The sequence below is a fragment of the Sus scrofa genome, chromosome 2, assembly GCF_054392235.1.
Source record: "Sus scrofa isolate SSC_HxYL_T2T_F1_AM1 chromosome 2, Sscrofa_HxYL_maternal_Yorkshire_Landrace_v2.0, whole genome shotgun sequence".
In the NCBI taxonomy this organism is placed as follows: Eukaryota; Metazoa; Chordata; class Mammalia; order Artiodactyla; family Suidae; genus Sus; species Sus scrofa.
Window position 1 is genome coordinate 101816551 of NC_139384.1, and position 12169 is coordinate 101828719.

General features: G+C 35.6%; 1 protein-coding gene and 1 long non-coding RNA gene across 7 annotated transcripts in view; one reads left to right on the plus strand and one right to left on the minus strand.

The window, feature by feature from the left end:
• The window catches only part of LOC146405620 (uncharacterized), a 141334-nt gene that overhangs the window by 128784 nt on the left and 381 nt on the right, over positions 1-12169 (plus strand). The gene's annotated exons all lie outside the window — the stretch shown is intronic.
• TMEM167A (transmembrane protein 167A) overlaps positions 1-12169 on the minus strand; it is a 30470-nt gene that overhangs the window by 16776 nt on the left and 1525 nt on the right. The window lies entirely within an intron of this gene.

The window sequence follows — 12169 nt, forward strand, 5'->3', positions numbered from 1 at the left end:
TACTTTCCATTCTTTGGGCTAAGGAATTCCGAAGATGCAACAAGAGTTATAAATTCAAGAACTTAAGACACTACCAAAAATGTTATGAATCCAAAATAGTTCACCGAAGCTGAAACAATAATTAATACAGATGTTCTAGGATCCCAGACACCTACGCAAGACATGGAGTATTTAAGCTCTGTAAGTAAGCTGGCTATATGACCTCCAATAAACACTGGCCTCTCTAAATCTGTTTTGCATCAGTAGAACTAGGTGGAGAATGGGGAGACAGACTCAGTGTTGGCTCAAGTTTCTTTCAATTCTGAAATTCTTTTAGAATAAGAATGCTTTATATTCAGGCAATCATGTCCCTAATACTCATCTATTAGGTTTTGGTGAATGCAAAGCACTTGCTTGTTTACTGTTGATTCTTTTAAAAAGTTATTAAAATAAAACTTAACACAGGAATATAGGAAATTATTTTCCTTTCCTTTCCAGTCAAAGGAAAATGGAAGTGGACTTAATATACTCAACATTCAGCTCAAGTGTTATCTTTTTCCAGGAAGTCCTCTTGAACTCATTTGTCTCTTTCCTCCTACTTCATAGAGAACTCTCTTTTCTCTCCACCCCCAATTATTATACATTTATTAAAATACTCATCCCTGAAGAGTAGACATTGTCTACCAACTCTGAATCTCCAGCACCTATGTGCCAGCCACACAGTGGCAGCCCAGTAAGAGATGCTTGAGTAAATAAAACAAATTTTTAAAAGTGCAGAAATACTACGGTATATATAACAATAACATTTCCATTATATACAGGTAGCTAAAATATATCAGTGTCATACAGTAGCCAGTAATATGCTTATTTAGTAAACTTCCAAGTACTTCCTGAGGGGGATCAATATGGTGGAATAGGAGGACTCACATCCCCCAATAAATACATCAAAAACTTACCTCCCCCAACAAATACATCAGAATACATCTACCTGTGGAAAAAGACTAATAGAAAATCAACCGAAAATGGGCGGAAGATTTCCTATACAACCAAAGCTGCAAGAAAGATCTCCATGTAACCAGGTAGGACAGGAAAAAGGAAAAAAAAGGGATTAGGATGGGACCTGAGCTTCTGGGAGGCATCTGTAAAAGAGAAAAGGTGCACACAGGCAGACCCTTGTGCTAGGTAGCTAACCCCCTACCTGCTAGGACAAGAAGAGGGACTAGAAAAGCCTAGGTTCTACCAGAAGAGCACGCACATGCTGGCCTGCTAACAATCAGGATGGAGAGAGACTGGTATGTGTGGCTGCACCTCACCACACTGCACTCCAAAGTGAGAAACACTTGTAGCAGCTGAGGAGGCCTGGGGGAGGAATCCATGTGGCTGAAAGGAGCCAGCTCTGAGGGTCTGAGGTGTGGTCTGGGTCTAACCACAGAGCCCAATATCCCATTGTTAGCACTCCTAAGGCCAGGGTGTTGGGGGACCTTGACGGGTGGAGGGTCTATGTGGACTTTGTTGGCACCTGGTGGAGGACAGAAAGGCATGTTTCCAGTAGAGAGCCCCTGGGGAGGAGTACTCAGGGTTCCAGTTCTGCCCACCCTCCACCTCTACTTGGACTTAAGTCTGGGATGGACAGATCCTGAGAGGTGCCTACTACAGAGGCAGCCAAGGTCCCAGGCAGCAGTACAACCATTATCAAAAACTGGACAAAGATACTACAGAAAAGAAAAAAGATACTATAAAAGAAGAAAATTCATCTTTGATGAATAGAGGCAAAAATACTCAACAAAATATTAGTAAGCTGAATGCAACAATACATTAAAAGGATCATACATCATGATCAAGTGGGATGTATCCCAAAGATGCAAATATTTTTCAATATCACGAATGACTCAATATGATACACCACATTAACAAAGTGAGGAATAAAAACCATATAGTCATGTCAATAGACATAGAAAAGCATTTGACATAATCCAACACCCATTCATGATAAAAGCTCTCATGAAAGTGGCTATAGTGGGAACATATCTCAACATAATAAAAGCTACCTATGACAAATCCACAGCCAATATAATACTCAAAGGTGAAAAACTGAAAGCCTTCCTGCTAAATTGAGGAACAATACAAGGATGACCACTCCTACTTCTATTCAACATATTATTAGAAATCTTAGCCACAACAAAGAAAAGAAATAAGAGGTTTCCAAATTGGAAGGGAAGAAGTAAAAACATCACTGCTTGCAGATGACATGATACTCTACAAAAACTCTACACAAACTAAAAGAATAAATGAATTCAGCAAGGTAGAAGGATACAAGATTAACATACATAAAATCTTGCATTTCTTTATACTAACAATGAGCTATCACTAAGCAAAACAACAACACCCCCCCAAAAAAAAACCTGTTTAAAATTACATAAAAAAAACCTTGAGGAGTAAATTATTCAAAAGGCCTATACGATGAAAATTATGAAACAATGATAAAGAGAAGACTCAAATGGAAATCTATCCCATGCTCTTGGATTGGAAGAATTAATATTGTTAAAATAGTCATACTACCCAAAGCAATCTACAGATTGAATTTGATCCCCATCAAATCACCTATGACATTTTTCATAGAACTAGTAGAAAAATTACAGATTGTAAGGGAATTAAAATTTAGTAAGGTGGTTAGGTACATAATGAAGATATTTAAATCAATACCCTTCATAATTACAGTATCAATCAACTGAGAATCATAATGGATAAAAAGACTCCATTTATAACAGCAACTAGAACAAAAAACTAAAATATGTAGGAATAAGCTTAACAATGCTGTAAAGTTAATCTATAAATTTAAAGTGAACACCAAGTTGTTTCCTGAAATTGATAACTTATTTTGGAGTTCATATGGAAAAATAAATAAGAATATTCAGGAGAATCCTAAAAAAGGAACTAGCTCTTCCAGAAATTGTCATAATCTTTAAACTTTTATACATTTTAATGATATTTATAAACTTGTTCAAAACATTAAAAATTAAACATGTTATTTGCCAATACTGTAAGGACAAGGAATGCTTCTCTACAATGCTAAGTGATGGGAAAAATAGCACACAATATTTCAGTAAGTATTATCTGTAGCTATGCAAACCTTGATGCAAAGAAGAGACAATGCAGTGATTATCTCAGGAAGGTTTTTAATTCAAATTCTCTGTGTTTCTCAAATTTTCTAAATGTTAGTATTATGGTCTGAACAAATAAAATTGATTTTTAATTACTATTCTAACAGGAGTTTTCTCTGCAAATCACTTCTTCATGGATAAATAGTTAAGCATAAAGTCTAATACGGTCTTGGTTTTCAACTGAACTGGATTTTAATTTTGTATCTCTGAGCAAGTAATGTACACTTTATAACAAAATCAGTAAATGAACTGCTCATCAATTCTAGATAAAAAACATAGTACCTCACAATGCAAATCTTCTAAAGGTCATATTTTGAACATGTATATAGTATTTGATAAGAACCTCATGAAATATAAAACACAGATTTCCCTCTAGCCAACTTAAGTAAACATGTATTTTAGTATCTACTCTGTCTGGAGCATGAAACTAGACATCAGATTTTAAAAGGTACATAGCATGATTCCTTCTCTCCAATTCATAGATAACAATAATAACTGATATTCACTGAGTGCTTGTTTTGGATTAACCTATGTATCCTCATATTTGAGGTAGATGTTATTAATATCCTTATTTTATACATGAGACAACTGAGGCATACAGCAGTTACAGTTGACTGAGAATAGGACACACATTTTAAAAACTAAGTAGCAAGTTTTTCAAAGTCTGAAGTTCATTGTGTCCTTTTTTTAGATTCCACATGTAAGTGACAGCATTTGATGTTGGTGTCTCACTGACTAACTTCACTTGGCATGATAATTTCTAGGTCCATCCATGTTGCTGCAAATGCCATTATTTCTTTCCTTTTAATGACCGAGTAATATTCCATTGTGTATATGTACCACATCTTCTTGATCTACTCCTCTGTTGATGGACATTTAGGTTGTTTCCATGTCTTGCCTATTGACAACAGTGCTGCAACAAACATCAGAGTACATGTGTCTTTGCAAGCCATGGTTTTTTCTGGATAGATGTCCAGGAGTGGGATTGCTGGATCAAATGGTAGTTCTATTTTTAGTTTTCCAAGGAATCTCCATACTGCTTTCCACAGTGGTTGCACCAATTTACATTCCCACCAACAGAGTAATAGGGTTCCCTTTTCTCCACACCCTCTCCAGCATTTATTGTTTGTAGACTTTTTGATGGCCATTCTGGCCAGTATAAGGTGCTACCTCATAGTGGTTTTGATTTGCATTTCTCTAACAGTGAGAGATGTTGAACATCTTTTCATGTGTTTTTTGGCCATCTATATGTCTTCTTTGGAGAACTGTCTGTTTAGATCTTCTGCCCATTTTTTTATGGGGTTGTTTGTTTTTTTGGTATTTAGCTGCAGAAGGTGTCTATACAATTTGGAGATTAATCCCTTGTCAGTTGCTTCATTTGCAAATATTTTCTCCCATTCTCTGGGTTGTCTTTTCGTTTTGTTTAGAGTTTCCTTTGCTGTGCAGAAACTTTTAAGTTTAATTAAGTCCCATTTATTTATTTTTGTTTTTATTGTCATTACTCTAGGAGGTGGATCTGAGAAGCTGTTGCTGTCGTTTATGTCAGAGAATATTTGGCCTATGTTTTCCTCTAAGAGTTTTATAGTATCTGGTCTTATATTTAGGTTTTTAATCCATTTTGAGTTTATTTTTGTGTGTGGTGTTAGGAAGTGTTCTAATTTCATTCTTTCACATGTGAGGAGTATCTAAATTCCTGACTTTGCAATGTGTACTTTCTTATTCCCTGAATGTCTTGTTAAAGAAACACGCTTAAATGATATATCTGGGATGGGTTTCTAAATAATTCAGTGTGTGTGTAGTGGGAGGTGTGGGGTTCATGACGAAATACTGAGTATATGAGGCTTCATCATACTCTTCTTTCTACCTTTGCATGCTTGAATTTTTTTGTAATAAAAGATTTTAAGAGGCACTTAAAAACATACTATTATTAAAGAAGTGGGGTGTGTATATATACATTTCTGTGTGAAACCATATACAAATGAAAACCATTTACAAGTATGTACTATATGATACATACAACTTTGTTCCTGGGGTTTACAGACCCTAACATTTAAACAAATAATCTTAGGTGGTAAAGTCTTTTAGATGTACTTAGACTCTGGTCAAGAGTGTTTCAAACTTACAGACATTACCCCACCACTGCTTACCTTACCTAAGCATTCCTCTTAATGCTTCGCATCTGTTGTCCGCAGATATAAAATTTTAGTCTCAGAGTTAAAGGAAACAGATGTTACTGTTCTGCAGAAAACTAATTGAGATTTTCAGTAGGAAAATGTTATTAAAGGGAAGGGAGGAAGCTAAGAAAAAAGCAAGCATATTTGATCACAAAAGAGAGGGAACAGTGATGAAAAAGGTGATAAGGGAAGTAAAATTCATTTCCTCTGGTATTTTTTCAGATCCTTAAATCATGTCAATCTTGTGGTCTCAACTCAAGAACCATCTCCCCTGTTAAGTCTCTCCCTGGTGCTCAGTCTCCACACCAAACAGAGTTGGGATCTTTGTACATCTATCTGCTACACACATATCTGCCACCTATCAAATTGCACTATAATTATCTTCTCTATTTTAATGAGGTTCTCATTAATTCCCTGTGCTTGTTAAACAAAATACTGCAAGTAGTCACGGAAAAATGCTGAATGAACAAGAAATTGAAACAATTGCAAATAATAGACATTTTAACAAATATAAGAACACATTTAGATTCCAAATTAACAATGTATGTTATTTTTTAAAAAAAGGAGATCGGACTGCTGAATATTAACAATTCGAGAGAAACTTTCACATTTAGCTTTGCATTTATATTTACTTATGATACTTTAAAGAAAATTCAGAATGGAGAAGCAAATATACTTCTGTTTATGTTAAGGGCCTAGACTGTGGGGTAAAATAAGAGGCATGAAGTTAATGTCTTCTCAGCATCCAAAATGTTCTAATATCACCAAATGGAATTCAGAAAAAAGTTCTCTCAAACAGCCAGCCTTTAGGTGGTTGCATATGGGACAAGCACGTGTTCTTCTGACTCTACCTAATTTGTAAAAGATACACATCCTTAAGAATTCTGAATCACTGAGTAGGCAAGTTCGCTGGCAGAAAATTCTAGAACCTCAACCTCATTTTTATTGAGGACATCCTGTGACAATGCCAGGGAGTTATACAATGGTATGCTATTCAGTTTAATAAATTTAGCTAGCCTTTAAACATTAAATTAAACATATTGGAACTAAGGAGTTATAAAATACAACTTGTTCCTTGTGAAGGCTCTAGGGAAGAATCTGTTTTCTTGCCTCTTCCAGCTTCTAAAAGCTGCCTTATTCCCTGGCTTAGTGACCCCGCCCCCCATCACTATAACCTTGATGACCATTTCTTTTTTGATTATGACACTCCTATCTCCATCTTAGAAGGATCTTCTGCCCCATTTCTACAGAATTCAAGATAATCTTCCCATTAAAAAATCCTTAACTAATCACATGCGCAAAGTCACTTGTGCCAAGTAAGATAACATATTCACTTTTTTTTTTTTTAAAGACGATGGGAGCATTCTGTCTACCACATCTATAATTAAGTCCTTTTTATAAAGAGGTATCCAATAATACTCTCTAGACTCAGGGCACCTTCCAGAGCACAACCTCAAATACAACCAGAATGGTGGTGGAATACGGCTGCCCTGCCCTGACTACTACTCTCCAAGTTGTGCTGATTCTTCCATAACTGGCAGGCAATGGAGATCCCATAATATTTTTCTCCAAAGGCCCCTTCTATTATCTCTCCATACTCCAGACCTATCATGCTACTCTTAGCTAATCAGAGCTTCTGATATGCTTCAACTCATTATACTAATTTATCCAAACCAGAAGGAAATAAACTCATATAAACTTTGTATAACCATTCTGAAGTAAACTGCAATTTGTTAGGCCAATGAAATAATAGAAATAATTTAGACTTTCACCTCATTTGATCACCATTAAATAATTTATCAATAAAAGATAAAGACTGGTCAATGAAAGCTTTAGTGTCCAAAGATGAAATTACCTCTCATATTGACACATCTTGTTAAAATTTTCTATTCTAAAAAAATAAAAATCATTATATTAAAAAAGGGATATTTATTTCAGGTTCACTTTTTATCACTTTAATCTATGAAGGTATATTTTCTTATTTTCAGAGTCACTCCTGACTGTTAAAACTCTATTCATTAAATATGGATATAAGGGCAAGAATTCCATATAGAGTTTTGTTTTTGTACATATAAATAAAAATACTTTTAAGTAAAAGAAAGCACCCAAAACACTGAGAATAGAGGGATAAAAGGGGCAGTGATTCAACAGCATAAAGGTACAAAGAAATACAGTGAGAAAATCAGAAGAAATACACATATTGATAGGCTAAACACTGCTCTGCCCAGAGTGCTCAATGACTGCCTGCTAAATATACTTAATCTGCCGAAAAAGACTATGACTAAGCTTACAGTATATTCATTAGTCTTGGACACTTGAGCTCCATGTAGCTTATTTATTTAGTCTTAGGATTATCAAATTATTTATCTAATCTGTTGATTAAGGGCCTTCTTTATGTATAACACTGTCTGGGAGCTTCAAATGCTGAGTGCCTCCTATGTGGGAAACAAATTTTTATTGACAATTTAATTCCTCCAGTTTAACTGAATATCAAAGACTTAACCAAATGGTAACAATATGATTTGTTTTAATACCTGCAGTTTGTACATTTACTAATTGTTGATCCCTATCTGAGGCAGAAGGAAACCCAGAAATGACATTCCTGACCTAATTGTGACAGAAATCATATAGCACTGAAAAAGTGAGTCAGTATTTTATTATTTACAAATCTAGGTTAGGTCAGCATTTTCCACCTAGTTTCTACTTGTAAATTCGCATGTACCACTGTTTATTTCTTAAAAGGGAAAACAGGGAAATACAAGGATAAATGTAAGCCTGTATATGAACACCCCTTTTGCCCAAGATAGGTGACCACAGGTGATTGAAAAGATTTTCACTAACACACAGAAATATTAACATTTTCTTTTGTTGCTTACTATAACACTGATAGAATATAGTGTTACCAAATATAGAAGTTATCTTGATTTAATGTGAAACCAAGAAACCAGGATTGCTCACAGTTTTAATGTTAAGAACACATAATTTGTTTTTTAGCACCAGAAGCCACTAATCATATGGATTATTTAATGAAATAATCCAAGTATAAAAATTTGGCCTTGGATAAATCAAGACCTCTTCCTCATCAGTTTAATTTCACTTAAAAATGAGGGGGTTGGACAAAATACCCATTTGATCTCATTGGTCTCTTTTCAAAAATGCAGAGAGACATTCTTTACTTAAACTTTCCATTTAAACTTAACAAGTTTCATGGTTATGAATAAAGCTACAGTCCAGAGTAGAAGCACCTCAACTGTGTTCTTCCCTGGCAATACTGGTGGACATTGGCACATATTTTCATCTCATTGTCATGGTACCTACAATGCATCTGCTATATTTGTGCTGCCTAACTTTGGAGCTATTTTATGGACAATTCATATCTAAATAAAAAGCACAAAAGGTGTCAAAGGTGTTAATAGCATACATAAAACTATGATAAATAGTACAACTAAGAAAATGAAGACATAAATGCTTCACATGTATCCTTGATAGGTGATTGTTAGTATTGTGAAGAAAAAGTGCAAATTTTGCTATGAAAAAAGTACTGGGATCAGGCAATCAGGTAAGACAAAGAATGACAAAATGGAAAAACTTGCAGATACATTGAGTCAAATAGGGTATGAACACTGGCTGCTCACTGGAATCACCTGGAACTTTAAGGAAAAAAAAAAAAAAAATCAATGCCCAGAAATTGTACTGAATTGGGTGGGCATATAGTTTCTCAAGCTCCCTGGGAGTTTTTACTAACAGTCAGGGTTATAAGTCACTATGCCACAGAAGAGCAGCACCCACTTCAGATACCCTATTAGTCTAATGCAGTGGTTTTCAAAGTGTAGTTCATGGATTTATGCAGTTAAAACTACATTTATATATCTTTTTGGATCCACCTACTAGAGTAATGAAAATAAAAACAAAAATAAACAAATGAGACCTAATCAAACTTAAAAGCTGTGGCACAGTAAAGGAAACCATAAGCAAAATGAAAAGACAACCCAAAGACTGGAAGAAAATATTTGCAAACAAAGCAACTGACAAGGGATTAATCTTCAAAATATACAAATAGCAATATCAAAAGAACCCAATCAAACAATGAGCAGCTGATCTAAAAACGTTTCTTTAAACAAGACATACAGGTGGCCAAAAAACACATGTAAAATGCCTAACATTGCTAATTATTAAAGAAGTGCAAATCAAAACTACAATGAGGTATCACTTCACACTGGTTAGAATGGCCATCATCAAAAAGTAAACAAACAATAAATGCTGCAGAAGGTGTGAAGAAAAAGGAAAGCTCCTACACTGCTGGTGGGAATGTAAATTGGTATAGCTGCTACAGAGAACAGTACCAATGTTCCTTCAAAAGCTAAAAATAGATATGTTCTAGCAATTCCACTCCTTGGCATACATCCAGAGACAACCATTATTTTGAAAAGATACATGCACCCCAATGTTCACTGCAGCACTGTTTACAATAACCAAGACATCAAAGCAACCTAATGTCCATCAACAGAGAAAAGGATAAAGATGTGGTACATATATACAATGTAGTATTATGCAGTCATAAAAAGAATGAAATAATGCCATTTGCAGCAACATGGATGGACCTAGAGATCATTGTACTAAGTGAAGGCAGAGAAAGAAAAATATCATATGCTATCACTTATATGTGGAATCTGAAAAAAATGATAAAATGCACTTATTTACAAAACAGAAATGGATTCACAGGCTTTGAAAACAAACTTATGGTTACCCAAGTAGAAAGGTGGTGGTGGGGGAGATAAATTAGGAGCTAAGGATTAACATACACACACTGCTATACATAAAAAAGAAAACCCACAAGGACCTACTGCATAACACAGGGAACTCTACTCGATATTCTGTAATGACCCATATGGGAAAAGAATCTGAAAAATAGATGTAACTGAATCATTTTGCTGTACACCTGAAACTAACACAACACTATAAATCAGCTATACGCCAACACAAAAATTAGAAAAAAGAAAAAAAAAAAGATCCAGGCCCAATTTCTCTATTGGCATTCTCATCTTTTCACTGCTTAACTTCCTTTGTCTATCTAAAGGATAGAGAATGCTTTCCTAGCTCTTGGTAATGACTCCTTTCTTATTATTCATTGCTTAATATACAGGTCAGAGTGTTACCTCCTTGGAGATGTCTCCCCACCAGTTCCCAGCCACAATTACTCTTTCCTCTGTTTCTAACATCTTCTTTGTACCTCAGCTGCAAGATGAAGGAAAGTATTCCACAATCTTTTTCTGACACTGAATTTAACTATAAAATGTGAGTAATACGTCCTACTTGGCAGGGTCTGTGAGAATTAAATGAGAATATCTGTAAGTCACTTAACACATCAACAAAAGAAGAAATGAAGATAAGCTTCCTCAGGTTAATCAAGCAAAGGATGAGAACTGGGAATGACTGGACCTTCTGTGGCTCATTCTAAAGCCCATGTTCTTTCCAGCTCACATGTCATCTCTCTATGTCCTGGCAAGTAACACATAAAATTTACTTATGTAATACTCTCCCCCACTAGGCTGTAAAGTCTTTGAAGACGATGTTTTAATTGACTTTGTATCCCCTTTCTCTCATTCATTTTAGTACCAACTCTAACTAACACTGTGATGTAGAAATTAAAAGACCTAGTCTCTACTTTAAGAGCTGTGCCTAGAGAGGGGAGAAATATAGGCAACATTTTACTGCTGTTTTCTATCCAAGAAGGACACTGGGGGTGGTACATGGACCACAGTTGTCCAAGTGGATACATAAAAGGAGAAGAAAATAAAGGTATAGGGAAGGCTTCTTGGGAAGACATGCAACTTGAGATGAATCTTAAAGAACATTAAGAGTTGGGGAGGGAAAGGGATTCTGGAATTCTTAAAAGCATTAATAAAAGTATTAATTCAGCTGTGGCACAGGTTTAGTCCCTGGCCTGGGAACTTCTACATGTGTCAGGTGTGCCCTCCCAAAAAACTATTAATTTATAAACGACATAATTAGGAAACGGTATATGCTGATAATTGTAAATTATTCTTGCTGATAAACACTTTGTAGTTTTGAGATGCATTTTAAAAAATGGATTAATTAGGAGTTCCCGTCGTGGCGCAGTGGTTAACGAATCCGACTAGGAACCATGAGGTTGCAGGTTCGGTCCCTGCCCTTGCTCAGTGGGTTAATGATCCGGCGTTGCCGTGAGCTGTGGTGTAGGTTGCAGACGCGGCTCAGATCCCGAGTTGCTGTGGCTCTGGCGTAGGCTGGTGGCTACAGCTCCAATTCGACCCCTAGCCTGGGAACCTCCATATGCCGAGGAAGCGGCCCAAGAAATAGCAACAACAACAACAACAACAACAACAAAATGGATTAATTAACATACAGTAATTCAGATTTAATCACTGGGCTACCTCACAAATACACCAAGTGAAGGTACAAACTCAAAAAAAAACCCTCATTGTGTAGCTCTTCCAACTGCAATGTACTTTTTCTAAAATGTTGACATCATAAGCTCATAGGAATAGAGCAGGAATAATTAATTACCTGGCAGTTGTTTCTATTTTCCATCCATGTTTGATTGGCATATTATATTTGAGAGCAACAAATTACTAAGGTATATTTTATCCTCAGTTATGTTTTTCTGTTTTTTTTTTTTTTTTACCTCAGCATGAAAACTTTCAGTATCTGGACTTTAAAATAAGTTTGAGTCCTAGCTTCATTACCTACTAAGTGTATGACCCCAAGCACATTAGTGTCCTTGTGTCTGACTTCCTCTACCTGTAAACAACACATTTAGAAATCTGAGCTTGAAATAATACTTATTTTTTCAAATGCAACCTAGCACATACCAGG